Below are 27,606 nucleotides of genomic sequence, written 5' to 3'. Positions count from 1 at the left end.
AAAAAACACACAATATGTCTTAATCTAACCTATTATACTTAATATATAGGGGATGAATCAGGGTAAAAATGGTACAAAAGTACCTCATTTGCTATATAACCAAAGTAACAATTTTAATAGAAGTTAAAGAAAACAAACAAACAATAAAGTACAAGTGTACATTATATACTATAACACTTAATATAGCAATTTTTAAAAATAATTATAGTACCAAGGAGTTGGTAATAGCCTTTAAAGGGCTAAAATGGGTTTTGCAAGGTGTATGACCCTGCACCGTGCACTCCTGTCTGACATGGCTCTTCGAGTTTGAAGGAGAAGGGGGTGTCAGAGGGGAGTGGAGGGGGTGCAATGCAGCCAACATACCCGGGTTACTGGACAGCCTCGTCCTTTCTTTTAAATAAAAACTGCTATAAAATATGAATATATTAAGAAACTGAAGAATGTAAATGGTGGACTAACGTCATACTCTTATAAAAATGTTTTGAAATAAGGAATACCAGGTCAATACCGTTGGCCTGATTTAGAAAGGGCAAGGTGGAACAATAATCCCGTTAAAAACTAAAACAACGTTGTGTCGAAATGACACAAATGCAACACAGTTACAATGACTACGTCAGATTTGTGTAAAATTACACGGTTTAAAACAAATCAGTCACATGACTGAATAATTGGGTGGGTGTTGGCTGCTCTCCATCCCCCAATGACCTAGATCTTGGCAGTTATCTGACAGTCTAGAAGGTATTTGGCGAGGGCAGAGAAGACCGGGCCCCTAGCTGCTCCCTTGGGTTCTAGCACGTTGGAAAGGTTTAAAACTAGTCCATAGGAGCCTGAACGAAATGTTCCGCCCGGAATCGGCACGGAATCGCAAACTAAATTCCGGGCGTAAAAAATACTTCCGGGCGTATTTTGCTACATATGATTTTAAGAAGAGGGGCGGATTCCGGGCGTAATCCGGGCGGAAAATAGGGGCGAAATATGTAAATGAGGTGGGACGGAACTTTAAATTACGGGCGGAAAGCAGTTTACGGGCGGAATTCAGATTACAAGCGGAATGTTTAAATTACGGGCGTAACGTAGATTACGGGCGTAATTTAGATACGGGCGGAAATCGGATTACATGCATATTGTAAATATACCCATATAAGGACAGGCCATATGAAAAAAAACAAAAGGCGATCGCAAAAGCTAACCATGAGCACTTTGTGCTCAGGTTGGCTAACAACTAGTCAAAATTATGACAAAATATATTTAACATAGTATCTTTATATTCATTTTAAGATAATACATTTTAAAAACATGGATCACCATTTTATACTTTATACTTCTGCAAACAAATGCAGAAAATACCCGCATTTTTTCCGCAGTCACAAAAAATGCGAAACTTATGCGGAAAATGTACGCATTTTCGTTCCGCATTTTGATGATACTTTTAAGATACAATGTAGCTTTTAAAGACATACAACAAACATATTCAATATATATATACATAAAAAATAATTTGATAGACATGCACTTTAAAAAAAAAAACTGTTCTTATACACGGCCAAAATAAAAAAGTTCACTCTTTCACATTGAATGCGTTTTTTAAACTGCTTTCTTGAGTAGGAATTCCTCTCTATCACAGTATTGTTCAGGTCCACGATTCTCGCCCCATCCTATGCCATAATCTGAAATGCAAATTGATATTTAGGACAACTACAGTTCACCTATTGCAAATTATGTTAACAACTTATGTAGAATTAATTGTTTTTCAAACTTTTTATCTAATCCAGGGCCCCAGCTAGGATTTGAAAAAGGCAGGGTCCAAATTTGGCAATAGTACACTTTTGAATGTGCTTGGATATTTATCCCTGTGGAATATTTTCAAATAACATGTGCTATATATGCATATTATTTAATATTACATGCATTTTCATGTAAAAAAATATTTTTTAATTGATAAAACTAGTTTCACTGTTAAAATAAAATTAGTTTATTGAAAATTCATTGAATATCCTGTAAAATAATGTGATCAGATCCAATTAAGGGCATGTTGGGGGGTCAAAGGGGGCAGGTTTGGATCTTGGGGCGGCAAGGTACTGAGACCCTCTGTTATTCAGGCCTAGCAAGGGGGCAGGTTTGGATCTTGGGGCGTCAACCTGGTACTGAGACCCTCTGTTATTGACAGGCCTAGCAAGGGGGCAGGTTTGGATCTTAGTGCGGCAAGGTACTGAGACCCTCTGTTATTGACAGGCCTAGCAAGGGGGCAGGTTTGGATCTTGGTGCGTCAACCTGGTACTGAGACCCTCTGTTATTGACAGGCCTAGCAAGGGGGCAGGTTTGGATCTTGGTGCGTCAACCTGGTACTGAGACCCTCTGTTATTGACAGGCCTAGCAAGGGGGCAGGTTTGGATCTTAGTGCGGCAAGGTACTGAGACCCTCTGTTATTCAGGCCTAGCAAGGGGGCAGGTTTGGATCTTAGTGCGGCAAGGTACTGAGACCCTCTGTTATTGACAGGCCTAGCAAGGGGGCAGGTTTGGATCTTAGTGCGGCAAGGTACTGAGACCCTCTGTTATTGACAGGCCTAGCAAGGGGGCAGGTTTGGATCTTAGTGCGGCAAGGTACTGAGACCCTCTGTTATTGACAGGCCTAGCAAGGGGGCAGGTTTGGATCTTAGTGCGGCAAGGTACTGAGACCCTCTGTTATTGACAGGCCTAGCAAGGGGGCAGGTTTGGATCTTAGTGCGGCAAGGTACTGAGACCCTCTGTTATTGACAGGCCTAGCAAGGGGGCAGGTTTGGATCTTAGTGCGGCAAGGTACTGAGACCCTCTGTTATTGACAGGCCTAGCAAGGGGGCAGGTTTGGATCTTAGTGCGGCAAGGTACTGAGACCCTCTGTTATTGACAGGCCTAGCAAGGGGGCAGGTTTGGATCTTAGTGCGGCAAGGTACTGAGACCCTCTGTTATTGACAGGCCTAGCAAGGGGGCAGGTTTGGATCTTAGTGCGGCAAGGTACTGAGACCCTCTGTTATTGACAGGCCTAGCAAGGGGGCAGGTTTGGATCTTAGTGCGGCAAGGTACTGAGACCCTCTGTTATTGACAGGCCTAGCAAGGGGGCAGGTTTGGATCTTAGTGCGGCAAGGTACTGAGACCCTCTGTTATTGACAGGCCTAGCAAGGGGGCAGGTTTGGATCTTAGTGCGGCAAGGTACTGAGACCCTCTGTTATTGACAGGCCTAGCAAGGGGGCAGGTTTGGATCTTAGTGCGGCAAGGTACTGAGACCCTCTGTTATTGACAGGCCTAGCAAGGGGGCAGGTTTGGATCTTGGTGCGTCAACCTGGTACTGAGACCCTCTGTTATTGACAGGCCTAGCAAGGGGGCAGGTTTGGATCTTAGTGCGGCAAGGTACTGAGACCCTCTGTTATTGACAGGCCTAGCAAGGGGGCAGGTTTGGATCTTAGTGCGGCAAGGTACTGAGACCCTCTGTTATTGACAGGCCTAGCAAGGGGGCAGGTTTGGATCTTGGTGCGTCAACCTGGTACTGAGACCCTCTGTTATTGACAGGCCTAGCAAGGGGGCAGGTTTGGATCTTAGTGCGGCAAGGTACTGAGACCCTCTGTTATTCAGGCCTAGCAAGGGGGCAGGTTTGGATCTTAGTGCGGCAAGGTACTGAGACCCTCTGTTATTGACAGGCCTAGCAAGGGGGCAGGTTTGGATCTTGGTGCGTCAACCTGGTACTGAGACCCTCTGTTATTGACAGGCCTAGCAAGGGGGCAGGTTTGGATCTTAGTGCGGCAAGGTACTGAGACCCTCTGTTATTGACAGGCCTAGCAAGGGGGCAGGTTTGGATCTTAGTGCGGCAAGGTACTGAGACCCTCTGTTATTGACAGGCCTAGCAAGGGGGCAGGTTTGGATCTTAGTGCGGCAAGGTACTGAGACCCTCTGTTATTGACAGGCCTAGCAAGGGGGCAGGTTTGGATCTTAGTGCGGCAAGGTACTGAGACCCTCTGTTATTGACAGGCCTAGCAAGGGGGCAGGTTTGGATCTTAGTGCGGCAAGGTACTGAGACCCCCTGTTATTGACAGGCCTAGCAAGGGGGCAGGTTTGGATCTTAGTGCGGCAAGGTACTGAGACCCTCTGTTATTGACAGGCCTAGCAAGGGGGCAGGTTTGGATCTTAGTGCGGCAAGGTACTGAGACCCTCTGTTATTGACAGGCCTAGCAAGGGGGCAGGTTTGGATCTTAGTGCGGCAAGGTACTGAGACCCTCTGTTATTGACAGGCCTAGCAAGGGGGCAGGTTTGGATCTTAGTGCGGCAAGGTACTGAGACCCTCTGTTATTGACAGGCCTAGCAAGGGGGCAGGTTTGGATCTTAGTGCGGCAAGGTACTGAGACCCTCTGTTATTGACAGGCCTAGCAAGGGGGCAGGTTTGGATCTTAGTGCGGCAAGGTACTGAGACCCTCTGTTATTGACAGGCCTAGCAAGGGGGCAGGTTTGGATCTTGGTGCGTCAACCTGGTACTGAGACCCTCTGTTATTGACAGGCCTAGCAAGGGGGCAGGTTTGGATCTTAGTGCGGCAAGGTACTGAGACCCTCTGTTATTGACAGGCCTAGCAAGGGGGCAGGTTTGGATCTTAGTGCGGCAAGGTACTGAGACCCTCTGTTATTGACAGGCCTAGCAAGGGGGCAGGTTTGGATCTTGGTGCGTCAACCTGGTACTGAGACCCTCTGTTATTGACAGGCCTAGCAAGGGGGCAGGTTTGGATCTTAGTGCGGCAAGGTACTGAGACCCTCTGTTATTCAGGCCTAGCAAGGGGGCAGGTTTGGATCTTAGTGCGGCAAGGTACTGAGACCCTCTGTTATTGACAGGCCTAGCAAGGGGGCAGGTTTGGATCTTGGTGCGTCAACCTGGTACTGAGACCCTCTGTTATTGACAGGCCTAGCAAGGGGGCAGGTTTGGATCTTAGTGCGGCAAGGTACTGAGACCCTCTGTTATTGACAGGCCTAGCAAGGGGGCAGGTTTGGATCTTAGTGCGGCAAGGTACTGAGACCCTCTGTTATTGACAGGCCTAGCAAGGGGGCAGGTTTGGATCTTAGTGCGGCAAGGTACTGAGACCCTCTGTTATTGACAGGCCTAGCAAGGGGGCAGGTTTGGATCTTAGTGCGGCAAGGTACTGAGACCCTCTGTTATTGACAGGCCTAGCAAGGGGGCAGGTTTGGATCTTAGTGCGGCAAGGTACTGAGACCCCCTGTTATTGACAGGCCTAGCAAGGGGGCAGGTTTGGATCTTAGTGCGGCAAGGTACTGAGACCCTCTGTTATTGACAGGCCTAGCAAGGGGGCAGGTTTGGATCTTAGTGCGGCAAGGTACTGAGACCCTCTGTTATTCAGGCCTAGCAAGGGGGCAGGTTTGGATCTTGGTGCGTCAACCTGGTACTGAGACCCTCTGTTATTGACAGGCCTAGCAAGGGGGCAGGTTTGGATCTTAGTGCGGCAAGGTACTGAGACCCTCTGTTATTGACAGGCCTAGCACAGGAGCACTAATCGTATTAATTGGAATTAATCTTTATTTTGAACATAACTATTTAAAACTATTAATACAATAACTTGTATAGTAAAATTATGATTTACCTATCAACAAATCCAGCTTTCCTTTGTCAAGGACCGCTTTGTGCTCATCATCCGGGCACGGTACACAGAGCAAATATAAAAAAGTTATTTTTTTCACAACATGTTTTTTTCAACAGTGCTTTCTTGCAGACGAATTCTTCAGTTTGTGATATGGCTTTTGATGTCCGAGATGGGAAATGTTATGCCACCAGCAACCTTTCTCCCTAATCCTATGACATAATCTGAAAATGAAATGTTAATTTAAGTACTTACTATATATATTAAAGAAATTTGTGTGTTTCATTTTACTTTGAAACTGTGTTGTTTTTCCTTCAGATGCCCGTCTACTTTTCATCATCCTTTTACATTTCCCACTTAGACAGTACACAAATACAATTACAATTATATCAGTTAATAATCTAAATAAAAGAGGAATGTAGGAGTAAAAATACAAAACTTTAATGCTGTTCTGTAGTATTCCAAAACACAGGAATTTGGTGAAACCAAATCACAGTTAAACCAGCCACTTTGAACCTCTTTTTCAACAAACTTATTGTTCATTTCCACATTATATGTATTAAATACAAATTGTTTTGACACAGTACTCCCTGCAAGACATTTTTTCACTACAGTATAGTCCTCATTTTGCTTAAGCATTATACTGACAATTTAGTTCAGAGTCAGTAATTTGCTCTAAACCGCTCTTGTTATCAATTCAAACAGCAATTTCTACCACTTCCTGTTCCACTGAACCAATCCACTGAAGCCTGATAAGCACAGGTGGTTTATAAACATGTACAGATGTGACTCAGCGCTCAGTGAGTATTGGGGCAGCAAAATACCTGATCAACTCAGCTGGTTGTCAGTGTTTATCTGAGATTAAATTAACATTGGTATATTTATGTACATGTTTATGGTCGTTTCAGACTGGGGAAATCTTAACTACTATAAAAAAATATATTATAGAGTAACATGCAGCGAAACTGCATTCGTATTGATGATATAAACAAATAATATTAAACTAAACTGAGGTGTGTTTTGTTAAAGGAAACCTTAAAATGATGAAAACAACCAAGTCTTGTTCTTTATTTAACCTTACAGTAATTATTGTAATTATGAAATAATTATTTAAAAAGGAGCAAAATTTTCAAATAAGAAGATAAATTAAAGGAGTGAATTGAAAAAATAAGTGCAAATAGATTTTTAATGCATGGTCATCCCTCAGACTTAAAATTATAAGTGGACACTGTAAAAGTCAACAATAGATAAAATATATCTAAAGTTAAAATGTGTTATTGTTATCTTCTAATATTTTTTTTACCAGCAATGCCAATAATAATGCAAAATCTAAGAGTATTATTCATGATCACAAGTTCACAAGTCTGTCTCCTTTTCAGCTTCTCACAAATTAAGTACAAAAATTAAGTCCAATATTACTCTCTGTAAAATCTACTTAGTTCAAAATTCCGTAATGACTGGCATCACAAATATTGTATAAGTATGAAATTCTGCCCCGCGAAAGAAACAAAGTGCAAAACTCCGTCCACAAATCTCCATCATACAAATTCTAAGTATGAAAATACGCCCGGATTTGTTTTACGCCCGGAAAAAACAGTTGAATTACGCCCAGAAATAATTTTAGTTCCGGGCGTAAAACTCATTCCGCCAGTTGTACGGGCGTAATTCCAACATTACGTGCCAATTCCGCCCCGATTACGCCCGGAATCCGCCCCATTATTTCGAGGGTTTACACGGGTTTGATAAAAGTATGTCGACGGGAAGCCAAATTGTCAGTCCGGAGATTCCACTGACCCACGACAAATTTCTTTGCCAGGGCGTAGATCTAAGTAGGCGCCAGGGGTTTCCCAGCATCTACGGCCCCCCTCAAGAGGCACTCCTTAGCCCCCCTGTCAGCCTGTTCATTCCCACTCATGTTGACATATGCTGGACACTATACTAATGTGACATTTAAAGATTTATCTAGGCACTGTTGATGAAGTTCCAAAATGCTAGTTAAAATATCAGGCCTAGATCTGCTATTTCTGTTTTTTAAAGACTCAAGAGATGACATTGAGTCTGATAAAATAGCAGTTTTAGTAGGTTTATTGACTAATATCCAGCACAAGGAGTATTTAATTGCCAAAAGTTCTGCTGAGAAAATGGAGAGATTGTTGCTGAGCCTGTGCGTTTTGGTAATATTTTTTGACGGAATAACAAAAGAGTTGGCTACCAAACCAGAATTAGGGCAGTTGGAGCCGTCTGTATAGAATTTTAGATGCTCTGCATACTTATTATCTATTAGTGAGAGAGCTTCTGACTTGATGAGTTGTGGCAAGTCAGTTTTCGTTATTTTATTAGAGAGTGATAGGTCAACATCAATGGGTCCAAGCGTCCAGGGGGGGGGGGGGGGTGTTGGAGGGCCTCATGTCTGCTACAGATACCTTGTCGAGGCCGGCATCCTCAACAAGGGTCCTAATACTCGCACCAAATGGTAGGGCGACATGCTTACGCTTAAGTATTTTCCCCTTGATGAAGGTGCCAATCCCGACAAGTTTGTTTACAGGGTTTGAGCCATTCCGAGTCTTAGCCCTGGCCCAGAAGTTAAGGGACTGTTGTTTTCTGCGCAAGTCCATGGGTAGCATACCGGCCTCCTCTTCAAGCAGTGCATCCGGTGTACAGTTTAGGGCTCTCAGAGCTATCCTAAGGACCTTATGTTGAATGGCATCAACCATTTTTAGGGCGTTTGGCTTTGCAAATGCATAGATCTGGGCTCCATAATCTAGCTTTGGACGTATAAGGGACTTATAGAGAGTTAAGAGGCTATTTTTAACTGATCCCAAACCTGTGCCTCTTAACATTCTCATTAAGTTTAGGTCCCTTTCGCACCTTTCTGCCAAATATTTGAAGTGGTGATTAAAGGTTACCTGTTTATCTAGGTACATACCTAGAAATTTCACCACTTTTTCAAAAATAATTTTGGTGCCACCTAAATTTAAATCCAAAGAGTGCTGAATTTGGTCGACAAATAATACTCCTACTGTTTTGGTTGGGGAAATTTTGAATCCCCATTCAACAGACCATTTCCATATGGAGTCTAAGCCTGCTTGAGCCCTCTTCTGCAGGCGTAACATGTTAGACCCCTTTAACCAAGTGCCTGAATCGTCGGCAAACTGGGAGATAACCATTCCTGAGTCTTTTACGACATCAGGTAGGCCGTTTACGATGAGGGATAACAGAGTTGGGGATATTACGGACCCCTGGGGGTGCCGCGGTCGGTTATTTTTACCTCGGATAACTCCCCATCGACCCTGACCTGCACTTTGCGACCCTCTAGGAAAGCTCTGAGGTAGTGAAAACAGTATCCAGTGATTCCATAGTCAGCTAGCTTTTTTAAAATGCCAAAGGTCCATGTTAAATCAAAGGCGGCATGAAGGTCCAAAACAATTGCTAGTACTGATTGCCCTTGATTTTTTGCAGAACGAATATCATGTTGTAGTCTAGCTAGCTGATCAAGAGTGGAACGCCCCTTCCTAAAGCCAGACTGGAGGTGGTTTAGTATGTTTTTAGATTCCTATAAGTGATCTAATCTATTTTTGACCATTATTTCTAGTAATTTTCCTGCGTGAGATGTTAAACTTATTGGACGATATGAGTTTGGATCGTTTTTGTCCTTACTGGGTTTAGGAATAGGAATCACTGTGGCCTGCTTCCACTCGGGTGGTACTGTGCCTGTCCTATACACCTGATTGAATAGGTTAAGCCATATTTTAAGAGTTATGGTTGGCATATTTTTAAACATTAAATATGCTATTTTGTCAGGCCCCGTGGCAGTATTGCTCCTGGTGTTAATGGCACTTAATAATTCAGTAAACGTAAAAGGTAAATTAAGAGGCTGTTGTCACCAGGCTCATTTAAAATGTTTTTGTTCTCCGTCTCAAACCGCTTTTGAAAGTTCAAAGTTTCGACGGGAAGGTTTGAGTCACTGGAGACAGATTGGAAATGCTGTACCAAAAATTGAGCATTTTCCCTTGTGGTGGTGGCAAATTCGCCTTTGTGTTTAAGTAGCGGTACATGGGTGAAAGATTTTCCTTTAGTTCTGTGAATTTTTTGCCAAGAATCCCTAGTATTTTTCTTATATATAATTGCTGAATCACAGAATTCTTTCCAATTTTGAGATTTTGCGTCAGAAATAAATGACCCGCTTTGCTTGATTTTCGAGGGACCTATAATTAAGAAGTTTATGCTCAGCGGGGTTCTTTTTAAGAATTTTTAATGCTTTTTTTACGATCCTGTACCGCCTTGTAGCACGCCTCATTCCACCACGGGACCTTATTTCTGGCCTTAACATTGCCGGAGGAGACCGGTATGCTACATTCCGCTATGGACAGTATCTTACTAGTTAAAAAGTTGCAAAACTGATTTGAGTCCTGAGAGTGAACATCTGCAAGGGAGAGATCTGAACAGAGGTCCCTACACTTTCCAATTTTAGCCTATTTAGCTTTTTCAAGTAAGAATTTGTGCTCCCTTGAGCATTGGGCATCAGTTCCCTGTGCTATATAGTTGTGCAGCGTAACCTGTTGTGGGAGGTGATAAGATCCCATTGTATCATTAACGGTTGCCCATGCAGACGCACTGGCTATCCTGGCATTAACAGCAGTAAGGTCAATGTGAGATTTTAAACCAGTGGGGTTAAGTCTGGTTGGAAAACCGTCATTGAGCAATATAAGGTCTTGCTCGTCCAACCATTCTATAACCGCCCGACCTTCTGCATCTGATTGTTGGAACCCCATGCAGGGTGATGTGCATTAAAGTCCCCTGTGAATATTACATCATAGGGTCCTTTAATGGTCCTTAATTCCTTAAAGAGGCCGTTCAAAGTTTCAAGATCATATCCTCTTGAGTAAATATAGACCAAAATAAGCAGCAGGTTCTTATCAATAACCAATTTAATTGCTAATGCCTGAATAGCCGTGCTACCATCCGGTTTTAATTGGTTGTTCACTCTCAGGTATTCGTAATTAATAGTATTTTTAATATAAAAGGCAAGACCACCAGCAATATGATGGTTTAAAATACCAAAATTTTTAACTTCACAGTAAAAGCCAGGAATTTGCTTAACATTATAATTGGAAAATCTAGTTTCCTGGAGGCATAATATATGTATATTAGGATTACTGTCAAGGAAATACTTCAGCTCTGTATGTTTGTTGGTGGTAAGACCACCAAATTTATAAGAAATGATTTGCAGATTACTGTCCATATTGGAGTGAAATTATCTTGCGTTTAAACTGATTGAGATTATGATGTGGAGATTTAACTACTAATTTATGACCGGCACAGGCCTCTTTGAGTTTCGCGGGGGTCCTGGCTGGCCGGGCAGGTTTCTTGTTTACTGAGATAAACTGCTGGCCGGAGGGGGGCATCCGGGGTCTGCTAGTTTTGGAGGGTCCCCGGTTCCAGAATGGGTTTTGTTAGTTAGGGATTTGTCAGGGGGGGATAACCTTTAGTAGAGATTCTCTGCAATTTTTTAGCCAAGAATCAATTTTAATATAAATGTAGGAAATAACACGACACGGCGGCCTATTTCGGTCCTTTAATATCTCAGCTATCAGATCCTTCAGCTCGCTGAGATGAATGTTCCTATATGTGTGACCTGTTGCTGGCGGATCCTTAATTTTGATGAATGATTCCCCAGCAAACGAGTAACGTCTGCTGGTGTTAACGGTAGGGGAGCTCATTGTGAATGTCTGGGTGTCGACCATTCTGGGACGTTTAGGGGGAACATTACTCGGGGCTCCTCCTCTATTTCGCAGACCCCAGAGATTGTAAGGTTCTCCAATATACTGGAGTGCACCTACACCAGAGAGTCATGCCCCGTCACGTCGAATATCGAGTTGTCTGAAAGTGTAGTGCCACTACAATTAGTGTCAGTAGCACCATCAGACAACGGGGAGGACGGGGAATACCCCCTTGTAGCCACAGGAGGGCGCCTCTGTGTGGGTGGATCCCCCTGGATAGGCGATACAGTGTGGGGGTGCGTAATTCCGGTGTGAGGTTGGATACCGGTTCCACAGGTATAACCTTTGGGAGGGGGGGGGGGGTTCCCTATTTATGGGTTGAGGGGGTACTCTTACCCGCTAACCCCTCAACTATAGGACATGTCCTCCCGGTTTGGGGCGAGATAATACCAGTTGAGACATGTTTGGGTGACGACGTGGAACCGGTTGTGGTGGTTGTGTTTTTGGACGCTTACGCAGTGTCAGGTGCGAGTAGCCTGCTCTCCGCCTCGGACCAGGTGACCCCATAAAAATTAGCAAAATTGGCTATAGTAACAGCCTTCTTATAGGAGGGGCACCCCTGGTAGGATGCAGAGTGCAGGCCGCCACAGTTGGCACACCTACGTATTTTGTTGGTGCACCTTCTCTGGCAAGTAGATCCGGTGCAGCGGCAGCATGTAGTGGCACTAGGACATTTGCCCCTGCTGGCTATGTGGCCAAAGCCCTGGCAGTTGAAGCACCACGAATGTCAAGGGCAATATTAGTGCCCTTGACAAGAATTTTGTTAGGGACTGGTATAGAGGTGAGGAGAGTTATTTTGACCAGTCTCGGAAAGTCAGGTGATGCGGGGTGATAGGGTTCGACCCTTTCCAAGTTGGTGACAGAAAGATCAGAAAGGGGGATCGCAGGGCTAAACACAAGACATCTTTGAAGTTCAGCTAAGTCCTGGCTTTCCGAGATCCCTGCTATAAGACCTGTAACTGACCTCATGTTTGAGGGAGAAAAGGCCCGGACCGCGACGCTGCCAAGGTGGAAAGTCCCCCTGGAGAGAAGGTTGGCAAGCGCTTGAGCGGACTTGAGCTGCAATAAGACGCAGCCAGACGCCAGGGGCACAGTCCGCTCAACGAGTCCGGGAAGTTCCCTAGCCAAACACGAGGCCAGTTGAAAGATTTAAAAGAGGGACATAATTGGGCCTACACTTCCGACTGACTGGAGGAGGCACCTAAAGGGCATGGTGTTGTGAGTAAGATGGTGGGAATCCAGCCCTGAAAGCGCCTCCCCTAGTAAAGGGGTCAGGTTCTTACTCTGCCCCTTGGATGGTTTATTATATGTGGTCATTTGAAGAGATTGAAAAAAGGTAGTTTGGAAAAAAGAAATATTGACTGTTTTAGTCGTAGACCTAATAATGATGTCCACCAATACGAACAGAGTATTACTAATCACAGTAAGTTATAGATTATCACAGCCTGACAGTAAAGCATAGATTACAAGCACCGCACCGGTAAACAGCCCAATATAGTAATAATAAATAAATAATAATGGTTAATTAAGTCATTTAGTAATTATTACATGTTATAATGAAAAAGCCAAAGATAAATTCCAAATACCAAATGACGTCCGAAATAGTGCTATTTAGAATTTACGAAAAAGAAAACAAAATAATAATGGACGGGCAAGGTATCTGTAGCAGTAGGTGGTAGGTATTGGTCAGCTCTATCTTTGCGTTCCCTCTCTTCATTAATTGTCATTATTGTGTAAAACAAAAGCTCAAAATATCTTTGTTTATAAAAAGATCGTTCATGATGGCGACCGGAATCGGGAAAAATGAATGAATACAGAGCGGACACCATGCTAAATGCTTGAAATGCACTAAGTGACCCCGTGACCTAGTTTTTTACCCGGCATGACCCATATTCGAACTTGACCTAGATATTGTCCAGATACAACTTCTGACCAAGTATGGTGAAGATCAGATAAAAACTACTTCAATTAGAGAGCGGAAATCATGCTATATGCTTGAAATTCACTAAGTGACCCTGTGACCTAGTTTTTGACCCGGCATAACCCATATTCTAACTTGACCTAGATATTGTTAAGATAAAACTTCTGACCAAGTGTGCTGAAGATCGGATGAAAACTATTTGAATTAGAGAGCGGAAACTGCTGTGGACGCCTACCGCCCGCCCGCCGACCCGCCCGCCCGCCCGCCCACGCGCCCGCCCACCCACGCGCCCGTCCACCCACGCGCCCGTCCACCCACGCGACCGTCCACCCACGCGCCCGCCAAGGTTAAACTATAATATGTCCCGTTTTTTTTAAAACGGGCGTATAAAAAGAAGTGTGTATCTAAACCTTTGATGAAAAACAAGCTAAATGGAATTTACAAAAATAAAGATGTTTTTCAAAATACAAACTTGTCATTGATAAGTTCTAAGTGGGCTGGTTTAATTTTATCTCGAACAATTTCACGCACGCGTCTTTTTTGTTAATATTACTCTTCGTGTAAATCAAACACAAATTGAATAATAAATGCTTATATACCACCCGACCAACAAGTAGACTAACATACCAACTAATGTACAAGATAAGTATTGATGCAATTTCAGTGTTAAAGGCACTCAATGAAGTTACATGGAACGATTTTTTTCGGTATCCGGAGAGGCGCCCCCGGGAGAAGTGCTCCCTGGAGATCTGCCCCCTCACAATAATTCAAGGTGCGGATAAGTGCCCCCCCCCCCCCCCCTATGTGTCAACTTCAATTAGCATGAAGAAAGAGAAGTCTGTATGTCTTAATGTCTTATTGCGTTATTAACGCAATAAGACATTAAGACATACAGACTTCTCTTTCTTCATTTTCCCTTCGGACACGTTAAATTACCATCTTTTACGGGTGAAAGTGTGCCTCGATAGACCATATATAGATAAGGCTTATCGCTAGGTACAAACAATGGTTGACTGTTATATGCACTTGCATAACGTGAATATTAACAAATTGGCAAAAGCTTTTAAGCTCTCTTAGTTAAAAGGACAATACACAACCACTTGAACTTAAACACTTGTTTAGTTGTACAACATGCTTATAAACGACAGTTTTAACTGCATTGAGACTAACATTTATTGTGCTTACTCTTCTTGGTTGGATGAGGCATGATGTATTTTACATTACCACATAAATCGGTGGGATTCAATGTTAATATCATTTGAATATTTGTATTGTGTTTCAAAACGAGGCCACACTTTAACTGATTTATTTACAAAACAGTATGTTCGATTAATTTGCAAACTTCGCACATGATCTTATCTTAACCACAGTAATATGTAATACAACCAATATACACATGTATCACAGGCATATGTAAAATGTATAGTCAATAAATACTTAACGTGCAGTAATCGTCTTTGATGGAGAGTCAAAAAGTAAGACTAATTTATGACTTCACAATCAAAAGGAATAGACCATTTTCATGTAATTATCAGATCATGAATTCGAACAACAATAGCCGAATGCTTTTAAAGCTGTCGATTAGGGGAAAGTAAAGCTCATTGAATGTAATGATTTATGGCGTATACACGTTACGAAGATATCCTATTTATCTTGCCAGCGGAAATACAAATATTACTCTATGATTCCTAGAAAAATGCATGCAAATATCGCGCGAAATGTTCATTCATGTGTTTATCTGCAATTCAGTACATACATATTTATAAAGTCGTTATAAAATAGTTTCGTCATGCCCTCTCCTACAGTGTTTAAACTGGAATTCTTATCTGGCTCTTAAAAAATAAATATTCCGTCCATGATGTAATTTCAATAAAAACATCACGCATGCAACTTCAGTATGTCTTAAAACACGTCGTTTCTATGGTTTCATTTTGATTTAATTTTTAATGATAAAATGTTCTATCGATATCTCGATCATCAAAGAGACGATGAAATTAATGGAACTTTCTAATTTGCCGAGAAACAATTCCATCGTAGATATTTATCTTAATAAAACATTTGGACATTTACCGACAACAGCTAAATCCATAGGATGAAACTAATTTATCATGATCAAGCTGTTTACACAATTTAAATAAAGCTTTGAATTTTTAGAGGGATTCGTTTGCATGTTTAAAAAATGGATTTCGTCGCAATCAATATCAGGAAACAAATAATTTGCCTCTTGGTTGTTATGCACAGAACAGAAAATAACAGAATAGTTTATGAGATTAAGCATATAAAGCTCATCATTATAAACATACACATACAATTACGGCATGCGTTTGAAGCAAATAAAAAGTATATCATTGCCATAAACTACACGTTACATTAATTTAAATATACACGAAATAAAACTGTTTTCATAAGAGTGTCACATGTGAGAGGTTAATACATAATGCCCATCATTAATATTACAGTAGCATGTACCTATGTTGTTTTTTTTGAAAGAGGAATAGTATAATAGTATACTTTATCTTAATAATAAAAACAAAACAAGATCAGTTCTTAGATAATATATATGCTCCTTACGTCTCTGTTAATTTAATAAAATGGAGCAAAGCTCGTTTGAAATAATAATAAAACAAAACCTTAGCCGGAAAATCAGTCGTAATTATATAGGTTTATAAAAAGATAGTTGGGAAATGTTGATTATGTTAATGAGATATCATATAAATATTAACTCCATCTATGTTACAATTCTTTAAAGATTAAGTTTTATGTTTTGGAGTACCCCTTTGTAGACCACCTATACGAAAAAAAAAAATTTAGTTATGCAGAAGGAATACAATGTGTATGCAAAGGTATTTATTGTGTATGATATAACTTTTTGTTTATAGTTGTTGATTAATCAGACTTGTTAAATATGTAGTTAATGACCAAATCTTTGAGTAACTTTTTTTATTACAGTGAACACGAACAACCTACACGTCTTAAAACGTGTAGTAAATAAACCGACCATCGCTTGTTCAAATTCCCAGTTCCGCGGTTTAGAAATAAACGCTCAAGGTGAGGTTTGTTGGCAAATGTCAAACGAGTGATGGTGTTTTTGATTTCAGTTAAATGTAAATGTACCATTGTATAATGTATGGGGAAGAGATTAAACTGTTCGTCACAAATACCGGATCTATCGTATGCGCGTCTGAAAATAGAATGGTGGTATATTTCGTTCGGAACTTCACATATAATTATGACTCGTAACTCATTAAGATGTCTGTTTACCAATCACTGCAATACGGAGTTTACTCTTTGACATACAGAATATTTATCCAAGAGCTTCTATTTTAAAGAAGCAATACGTAATCATTTTAAAAAATAGGTAGTTATAATATAACACAATTGGACAGTACAGTGTTCTTTAAGATAAACACTCTTTTTATTCGTAACGAAAATCCGCGTGACGAACTGACGAAAAGTGAGCATGCATTTGCATTTAACACTATTGCATACGGGTTATTGTTTTTTTCAAGTTCAGTTTCCATGTTACTAATTATAAAGAAACGCAAAGGTAAAACTACACACGATCACAATGCATAAATCACGTAATCATTAAAGAAAAATGTAATTATGATGTTACATCATTGTAAGTTTCTATGTTTTATTATACAATTTTAATGGTAGCACACTACAAGAAAAACTTAATAAACTAAACACATATTGCAGTTAATTTTTACTTGATATTTTCAAGCAGGATAACAAACAACCATATATTTCTTTAACGAAACGTATTCAACTTAAAATTTGCAACAGCACGATGCATAATTAAGTCGTTAGTGAAACCATAATCATTTGATTACTGTCATTTTTTACCTTTGATATTTAAATGAAACAAAAATGATTTCTGAGATAAAACGTTTTAATGAGGACTTCAAAGGGTTTTGCTAGTATGTCAAATTGCCCATATAAGGAAACGAACCAAATTAACCCAAATGATTCATTGAGTCTTATCATTTACAACAGCTTCAAAGTCTTCAATTCTCGCAAAGGTATAGTGATGCGTGCAATTTACGATAAAGAGCACAAGATGCATTTTATTTAGAAATTGATTTCAACATTGCTTTGAGAACTTATGAAATTTCCTAAAACATAAATTCTGAACAAATACATCAGAACATTAAATGTATACACAAATGTTTTATTTTTCAAAATAGCATTTTGTTTTTGCAAAACAAAACTTTAAAAGATAAACATCAATTTAACGAAAAATAGTACAGGTCAACTGTATTTGTAATAAATTAAGCTGAATAAACCGAAAAAGAAAGAAGAATTTTTTTCCGAAATCCGGTAATAGTTCCATAGAATCATACCGGTACACCGCTTTTCACATTTTGTAAAAAAAACATCTGACCAGAGACACGACTTCTGCATACTTATTTTTCTCTTTTGCCTATTTGACAACCACGTTCCTCAATTCGGCGACAGTTTACCACTAGCTGCTCTAAGTAATAATTGACCCAAGTCCTAAGTTGGGGTTAACTTTAATAAAGCGCGGAATCAAAAGTGGCACATCAAAAAACAAACTCACCGATACACCAGTTGATCTGCAATAGCAAACCCGCGTTCTTTACATCTGTTTTACAAAACATATTTATTCAGTTTGCTCAGATTCTAATAGTAAGTATAAAAGCTGGCGGGAAAGCACACAATCCATAGGAAAATTCAAAAATGTTATGTAATGTGTTTTCACTTACCTTATAGAGAAATGATTTATCAAATATGGGTAACAAATAACTAATGTTCTTAAACTTCACGTTTTATAGTAATATCTTTAACACGGTCTTAAAGTTAGACATTTATGTTGGCCGCTTAAACAACGGTATCTGCAAACAAGTACAGCTAGTAAGGCTAAGGCATTATTAAAAATGTTGTATAATTTGCATTTTCCCTTCATTTTTTGTGAACACAATTTTATTACAATTTGTGTTTTGTTTCGTTTCGTTAAAAGTGCACCCATACCACTCGGCCGATGACGTTAGTTGTAACCAAAACACAGATTAAAAGAAATTCCAACGCTGTGTTAGACTTTCAACTCGGGGATGACGAATACATAGAGCATAGCAACGTATTGCCGTAGCGTTAATTAATATATAAGGTGAGGCCTACCATAAAAGTACGGCGAGGTTTGTCGAGTCTGATATATTACACAACAAAAAAGCAGCAGCCGGATGTTTAGTAATCATACTTCATCGAATCCATTTTAAAAGAAGGAATGGAACATAAATCACTACGGCATTGCATTTTTAGCGCGAAATTTTTATGATGCTGGTCGTTTGACGTCTTCAAAAGAACGTCATGACCACTTAAACTTTATATTTGTAATTTTATGTGGCTGTTTATGTTGCTTATTTTCTCAACTATATTAAATATTGGTATCAACTTGTTTTGTTGAATCCGATTATTTTTTCCCTAAAAGTGGTGACTTTATATACGATTCTGAGTAATATGAGCTACCTCCAAACATTGACTGATATTGCAACTTCATATTTACGTGATATACAACCATACATAAGTAAGCGTTATATCAGGCAGTTTGGTAAAGGATTATTTGTAAAGAAAAACTGAGTATATAATCCGCGGCTATATATATATTTGTCTCAAGAAAAATAGTTTGTATATTCTTAAAGTTTTTTTTGAATTGCATATACAATACATGGTTGGACTGAAATAACACATGTAATATATATATATATATATATATATATATATATATATATATATATATATATATATATATCCAAAATAACGAAAGTGTCGGTCTTAAAGCTGTGCTTGTATGTCTTCGGGCGAAAATAAGCTTACATTCAAAGCAATATTACTAAAAATGTATCTTTAACTGCAAGGCCTGAATCATAATACTCAGGTAACCGACATAAAAAATACCCCCCTTTCATGAATTATGTTGTTCGTCGGGTCTGGAAGTTCGCTTAGTAGGGCTCTGGTCTGTCAGTCCGGTAATCGTGCTATAATCCCACCCTGGAGCATAGCATCATAACTTTTGTCTAGAATGGTTATGCAATTATTTGTAAGGCCCTTCCTGTTTCAAAGTTAACTTGGACAGGTACTGACAAAAGGATGTACCCTTTATAATAAATAACCGCTTAAGTGAGCTATGTTTTAACAAGGAAAGTGGATGTAGATTATTTGACCAGAGCAATAGGACTGAATTATACTTTAAAAAGAGACAAAATCAACCTGGGCATTTACTGAAAAACGTATGTATACTTGTAATGATAAAATGAGCTATGAATTCGCAGGAAAAGTGTGAGTAGATTAGTTGACCGGCGAGTTAGGACTGAAGTACTGTTGCAACAAAAAACGAATCGAAACGATCTATCGATCAAACGAACAAAAAAACTACAAAGTAATTAAAAATACGAAACAATACAAAATAAACAACACCATCTCAAACAAACAACCAAATGTTGTTGACAGTTTCGCACAATAAATCTTTAAGTGCAATTTTAACATGACATTTGAAGATTAGTCTTTAACTATCAAACCTGAACAGTGGAAGCATGGTCATTGGAACTGCTGAATGGTGATATAACTGAACGCAAATGTGTGGTTCAGTTTGGATAGACAGTGGGAATAATTTGTGTCAGAATCAAACTTAAGTCATTTGATCACCAAAAGATACATTGCGGAGAACGACCGAACAGTTTTCCTGATTAAATATATACATGTTTACTTTATTATGATTGGCAAAACAAGTTTTGTCAAATTGTCCATGTACATTCGTATCATTACATATGTAATACAACATTTTACACTGTATTGGTGTTTTAAAGTGATATTATGGGCATCTAACAGTTTATTTTTGATGTTTTCACTTCATATACACTTGTATTTGTTAATGCAGCATCAACATACTAAAACAATATCCCGGAAAGAGAAAAATAATGAATTTGAATATCAACCGTTCTTTCGTTTGACAACTAATCATGCATGTACGATGTGATACTAAATTTAGTTTTAGTGCAGATTCGTTCATACGACACAAAGACACAATTTTGTTTTACGGATCATTTCGGCTTACAGGACTCACCAGTCATGTAAAATATCGAATATAAAATATATTTTTATAAACAACTGGAAGCAAGATGAGTTACAGATAATTGGTCAGTAACAACATTTTACCTAACTCTTTTGACCTGTTAATTCTTTTCAGCTCAATTCAACAGTGAAAAATGCCCATTATATCACTTTAAGCAAATAAGCTCACCATGCTGATAACTGTGATATATGTCGATTCAACATTATAATTAAGGTATTGATATGTTAAGCACACATAACCATGCATCGTTTTTCTATGGGTAGTAGTAGAAGTAGTCGTAGAAGCAGGAACAGTATTAATTGTACTTCTACCTCTTACAACTACTACACTACTTCCACTATTAGTAGTAGAAGAAGAAGTAGAAGTACATGTAGTAGTAGTAGTAGTAGTAGTAGTAGAAGTAGAAGTAGTAGTAGTAGTAGTAGTAGTAGTAGTAGTAGTAGTAGTAGTAGTAGTAGTAGTAGTAGTAGTAGTAGTAGTAGTAGTAGTAGAAGTAGTAGTAGTAGTAGTATTAGTAGTAGAAGAAGAAGAAGTAGTAGTAGTAGTAGTAGTAGTAGTAGTAGTAGTAGTAGTAGTAGTAGTAGTAGTAGTAGTAGTAGTAGTAGTAGTAGTAGAAGAAGAAGTAGTAGTAGAAGTAGTAGTAGTAGTAGTAGTAGTAGAAGTAGTAGTAGTAGTAGTAGTAGTAGTAGTAGTAGTAGTAGTAGAAGCAGTAGTAGTAGTAGTAGTAGTAGTAGTAGTAGTAGTAGTAGAAGTAGTAGTAGTTGTTGTTGTAGTAGTAGTAGAAGTAGTAGTAGTAGTAGTAGTAATAGCAGTAGCAGTAGCAGTAGCAGAAGTAGTAATAGTACTAGTAGTAGTAGTAGTAGTAGTAGTATTCGTAGTAGTAGTAGTAGTAGTAGTAGTAGTAGTAGTAGTAGTAGTAGTAGTAGTAGTAGTAGTAGTAGTAGTAGTAGTAGTAGTAGTAGTAGTAGTAGTAGTAGTAGAGGTAGTAGTAGTTGTAGTTGTTTTAGTAGTAGTAGTAGTAGTAGTAGTAGTAATAGTAGTAGTAATAGTATTAGAAGTAGTTTTAAAACTTAAACATTAAAAAAATAATCATGACATAATCAGTTTTTCTAGTTACAATTTGGTGGTTTGGGCTTTGCTGCTGGTTTTGCTAGTGTTGCTTCTCATTGGGGATCGTGATGCTGCTGTTACTTCTGTTCAAATAGTAGTAGAGTCACTAGTAAAATAAAATAACATTGATAGTGTGGGTTCGGAAAATAAGTGTGTCTTTACAAAATGGTTTCAACATGAACAGCTGCCGATAGTTCAAAACGATATACTATATTGTGTTCTTCTGACTTTTCCCGCTGAGCGAAACAGCAATCCGGACAGAAATCATGCACATCAATAAGCAATTTATTGCGAGACAAATGTCAATTTCTAATCAGGGCCAACATGTTGATTTTGTCACACCAGTCATATTTACGAGCTGGGAGGCAAGATGTCTGATTTGCTACCTTCCATGGTACCCAGGCAACCAATTTCTAAAAAAAAATTGATTTCCCTGTCGTCTCTTAAACAGGAAGCGAAAGCAATTGAACGCATTGGTATGGACACTAAATCATGAAAGAAATGAATATAACTGAAAGCTTAATTAAAGTTGTAAGTGCTTCAATCTCTCAAGAGCGTTTTGATACTGGTCACTGCCGATGTCGGCAATAAAAAACATGGCTACAGATACAGATAATGGGCGCAGTCATACGTTGTAATTACATAGAGTCGTGTGGTCTATATCAAGCCCCGTGGGGTCCGAAGAGAGGCAGCAGATCCGGCCCAGTGAAAGCGTCTGATTCGTAACTGTTTTCTTTTCAGAGAAAACAGATATGTCATTTGCAAACAGGTTTTTAATTATCATACATGTTCTGGTCATGCCATCTGCACATTTGGTTTTTTCGCTCGCACTGTGTTATTTGACCGTTATTCATGTTCAATGGCATTGTGCCGTTAACCGGACAGCCTCCCTGCTGTACGCTTGATAATTGTGCTTAATAATTAAAGCCCGAATATGCTGTCATTGGTCGTTAGTGTGCGTTGGTTTTCTGAATTTAATAAAATTGAAAATACATTTACACGTTTAGTTGTCCGGTTGTTGGCGCATTGCATTAGCCTAAAAACTATATGTCGAAATTATGGTCCGCGAAGCCACGTAATCTATCATCTTTGGAATTGTGTTTTATTTTGCGGCAAAATGACACGATACTATATAAGTAAACGCCAAATATCTGGCATGCTGTTTTAAGGAACAGTTTTTACTGCGATTGTTAATGCTCTTACTTGCTTGTATAAAAAAATTATGTCCATATTTTACGTGTTTTGTGGGAATACAAATATATTCTATCAAATTATGCGTCGGCTCTGCAGACAGTTCGTCGACCAAACTCCCAGATGTGTGATCCATTGGGTATATGATGTGTTTGTATGTGTTCGTGTGTCATCGTTGATAAAGTCTACATGCAACAGACTCATTTGATTACGTTAACACTTGTAAACACGTGCAAACTAAAACAACATTGAACACTTAATTTGTATTCTACTTAAACAATCGGATCCACGTAATGTGTCCATCTATTTATAAAATGTGTACGTTTGTTCTGTAATTTGTGCTAAATTAAAAAAAAAATACCAAAATTTATAAAATAAATTATTGTATTAAACAATCGCATGCGGCAAATAATTGAGACAAAACAAATAGGTATTAACAAGTCAGCTTTTGTTGAAATCATCTTCAACGAAATAAGCGGTTCTAGTTTAATTTAATAGACTCGCCGTACTCATATTAGATTTAAGTATTGCATTATGGCGAGAATTATGGTAAATGTTACTGAATTTCTTAAATTTCATCTATTTAAATTGTATATTGTTGTTAAACGCATAATATTTTTGTCTGTATCCACTTAATAAACTTTAAAGTATTCATTGTTTTGCTTCTTTGCATGTCAACAAACTTTTTTGTGGACTTTATGTTAAAAAGTTGGTTATATAATTAAGTGTTTTATTGATTCCTCAGACAGTTATATTATGTACAAGTGTTCTCATTATCGTAATTACTCAAAGTTTTCGGACACATAAAAATAATTATATATTTTTTCGTGTACGAACATTTAGATACGAAAAATATTCAAAAATACAGGTGTGCGAAAATTTAGAGACACAAATTAAGGTTTCCGAAATTTATAATTATATTGAAATAAATCAATAAATCAATGTTCAGTAAGATTTTGTGATTAATTCTTCTTTTTCTTCTTAAAAAATAAATAGTCTTAGAATTGTGTAAGCTCTTGCCTGAAAAGATATAGAACAAAGAGTGAAAACAGAAAACCTTCTGCCTTCTTAAAAGGACGAAATCCGGCAGATCCGGTCCAGCAAAAGCGTAGTTCGTTACTATTTCCTTTTCAGAGAAAACACACATGTCATTTGCAAATAGCTTATCAATCGTCATACATGTTCTGGTAGTGTCATCCTTCGTATTTTATTCCATCAATTACTAGATTATGTTCATTTCTTAACATACTTTTAGCTGTACATGTGTTCGCACTCCACGGATGCGTTAACAATAAAACACATCAACCTTAGTCTAAGGCTTAGAAACATCCTGTTTTTCTTTATATTTTAATTTGTACTGACGTCGACTGCCATTAAATATTTGCAGAGTTGTTTAAGGGAGACAACTGCAATTACGAGTTGGTTTCATACAAATGCTGATTATCCCATTGATATCAGAGACGAAATATACAGATGGTGAGTCCTGGTAATGAGTCCTTATTGGTAATGGATGATACAACTTTTTTAAATATACCTTTTTGATGTGTCAATAGTCTTCGTTTTATCTTAATACAATGATTTCAAGATTATTCACATGTACACATTTTTTTACTCAGATTGGACCTTTGACAATTTCTGATATGACAGTCCCTTCCAGTACAAAGCTGAATGGCAGATACAGTGATATTATTCTCACATGGGAACAAACAAACTCAATAATGAGCATATGCCACGTCTCTGTATTATTTATATGTAACTACAAGTAATTCAAATGCCTCTTATCATGTGTCCTGTATCAAACATTATGTATAACATAGTTCTAAAATGTGCTGTAGAAAGCCAAGGTTATCAATATGACCGAAAATATACCGTGTCAATACTAAAGTACTACCATTTAAATCCTGACACGAGTGCCATTCATGTCATTGTGTACAGTAATTACTTTGGAAAATAATGTAAAACAATTAAATATGAATATCTACAATGACAATTGCGTCGCAATCGGGGACTTATGTGTTAATTCAATCTGAGATACTGATCTGTAAACAAAATAGTGTGCATTATATTTCTGATTCCTTTCATATACAACATGCCAATGTGTCAAATTAAATCCTATAAGAACGTCCGGATATTGTGTGTACACCAAATGTTAACGAGTCATTTTAAGACAACATAAATGGAGGGTCGGTTTTCATAATTACCTGTACATGAAGTATTGCAAAACAGCGCCTTATTTAAATTAGATTAATCGTTAATCATTTTAACAGTATATATGCTTCGCTAGTGCTATCATGCCAATACACAAATGAGCTGAGTGCTTGATAAACGATATTTACAGACATTTAAGTGGTTTTCGCTACCAATAACATCCGAATCAGTAAGTCCTGCCTTTTTATTGCCTGTCTTTGACGCGTCATTTATAATGGAACAACTGCGTGAAGGATCGGCAAATGAGCCGTGGAGAATATCTTTCTTGTGAACCACAAACCGTTCATTAATTAATTAAGAAAAGCTATTGTATTGTTCTTTGAAACATGACTCATCATAGTTTGTCTATTTTAATATCTTTTTTTTTTTAATTCATTTTTAATAAATTCTTAGCGATAATACTTAATCGCATCATATTGGACTAGGCTTTGCACGTGAAAATGGCAACAACAGTATTGCTGTTTAATAGGGATGGCAAAATTATTCGAATATTCGAATATTCGATTGAATGGTCAGCATTCGAATAATAAAAATGATATTCGCATATTCGCATTTTTTTCCAAACGTAATTTCACCAATATTTAAAGACCTGCAAACCGCTTACTAAAAAGCAACCGAAATCACTGGGAGTAACATGTTTGACGTGACGTTCTTCGTGTCAAACTGATAACGCGGCCCGTATCAGTGTTGATTGCGCAATGCAATATACACGCTCTAAGAAAGGCCCCGACTGTTGTCTGCCAATGGGGTGCCAATTAACGGTTTCAATTGACTGGCAAATAATAATTAAGTTTTGTGATCACAGGATGTACAGCCATTAAAATGTGTGAATTACTCAAATCGCGCAATGCAATATACTTACACGAGAAAGGGCCCGAACTGTTGTTTGTCAATTAGGTACCAATTAAGGGCTTCAATTTACTGGCGAATAATAATTTAGTTTTTGTGATCACAGTTTGAACAGACATTTAAATATGTGAATTACTCAAAAGTAACAGATGATATAAATTAAACCATCATCAAGGAATCATAATTCAAATCTGAAAATGCCACCAGCCCTTTCTGCAGTATGGAATACTTTACACGGTCTGTGGATAAGAAGACCGCAACGTGTAATGTGTGTAAACTTAGTTTTACATATGCGAGGTCTGCTACAAATCTGTGGAATCATTAAAAAATAAAATTCTATGACACGATGTTTTTCATTCTATTTGTGCCCGATCACAGTATCGGTCATAGTATTAGTCGACAGCGATACAATTACTCGATAGCAACGTTAATAAACAGCCTCGTATTTAGCAAACGGATATAACTTACAAACCAATGGAAATTAACACATGACAAGGAAAAATCAATCCATCCGTTTTATGCGAATATTCGAATATTCGATTGAATGAATTTGCGAACATTCGAATACCGATATTGGTATTCGATGCCATCCCTACTGTTTAAGCACAAAAGCCAATACAGTAAACCAGAATCTGTCCTAAAATACTTGCACGGATATTTTGTTTATAATGTTTTATAAGGACATGTCCACATATCTGCAAAATGCCACTTTTAGTAGTTGTGTCTTATAATCAAAACAGAACGTCCTGGTTAATAATTATTTTACAAATAAAATAATTCTAAAAACATCATTCGTTTATGGATAATTAGCAGCACTCAAAATAGATACATACATCAAGTTTTGTAACGTTTTGCATGTGCCATTTAGAAAATGCGTTTATCACAAGCATAGCTTTTAACATACGTAACAACTACATACACTTGAATAATTGAGTCGTGGTCAGCAAGATTGTGTTATGAAGTGACGCGGTTTTATATATCGTCGACGACCATATTCTTAAATTCACATTTTGACACTTCAAATCATTTTAATCATTTTAATGCTGCGAGTTTTTTTCAATATATTTATGTAACGATATATTTCAAAACCATAGATGTATGTGTCATATAAAATATTCCATTTTTTAACTTATGTAAAAAATACTTCAACAACAGACTTGCACGATTCTTCTGAACACTACGCATGGTCTACGAATACAGTATGTCGTTGCTGTTGCATATCTGAAACAGTTCTGTAGAAATACTTGCATATTAGAATGGAAAATTAAATGAGGAATGAATATTACATTCCGTTTATTTACGAGTCTTTATGTGTTGTCTGTACATTTGTTTCAGACGTATAAGAATATTAATGCTGTAATTGTCGTTGAACAGTCGGTGGAAATCGGTCTAACTAATGGTGTGTATCAAGCAGATTATTGAATCATACTGATTAAGCAGAACTGGAAACATAAATCAGAAAAAATTAGAAATACTTTCCTTTATGAGCAATTTATACATACGTTAAAAATATCACACCTAAAAACGAGAAAACTGAATGCTACAAATGTTTAATCTCCACATGGCATTAAACAATGTCCAATACTCATGCTGCAGAATATTGCTGAAAACCTCTTTTGTATTATTTAAAGTTTATTTTGTTATACATCCGACATATGTCCATGAGTATACAAAGCATTATGCCTGCTAATCACAACAGATCAGTAGGTTGATTAATACATGTGTGCGTAAATAATATGAACAACACTACAATTGAACCATCCATAAAGGATACGTTTATTATATCGCCGCTTCTTCACAATAGTACGATGCTTTGGAAAATTATTTTTGCTTGTGTGTCTTGTGTGAC

General features: G+C 38.3%; 1 protein-coding gene and 1 long non-coding RNA gene across 3 annotated transcripts in view; both read right to left on the bottom strand.

The window, feature by feature from the left end:
• LOC127874806 (uncharacterized) overlaps nucleotides 1-27,606 on the bottom strand; it is a 137,539-nt gene that overhangs the window by 90,727 nt on the left and 19,206 nt on the right. The gene's annotated exons all lie outside the window — the stretch shown is intronic.
• Nucleotides 1,248-6,294, bottom strand: LOC127874807 (uncharacterized). Its single transcript, XR_008047108.1, has 2 exons — nucleotides 5,609-6,294; nucleotides 1,248-1,667 (listed from the first exon to the last, which is right to left on the bottom strand). It is a non-coding gene; the product is annotated as an uncharacterized LOC127874807 (long non-coding RNA).

This window comes from Dreissena polymorpha, chromosome 3, assembly GCF_020536995.1.
Source record: "Dreissena polymorpha isolate Duluth1 chromosome 3, UMN_Dpol_1.0, whole genome shotgun sequence".
Lineage (NCBI taxonomy): Eukaryota > Metazoa > Mollusca > Bivalvia > Myida > Dreissenidae > Dreissena > Dreissena polymorpha.
This window is presented reverse-complemented; position numbering and strand designations above follow the sequence as displayed.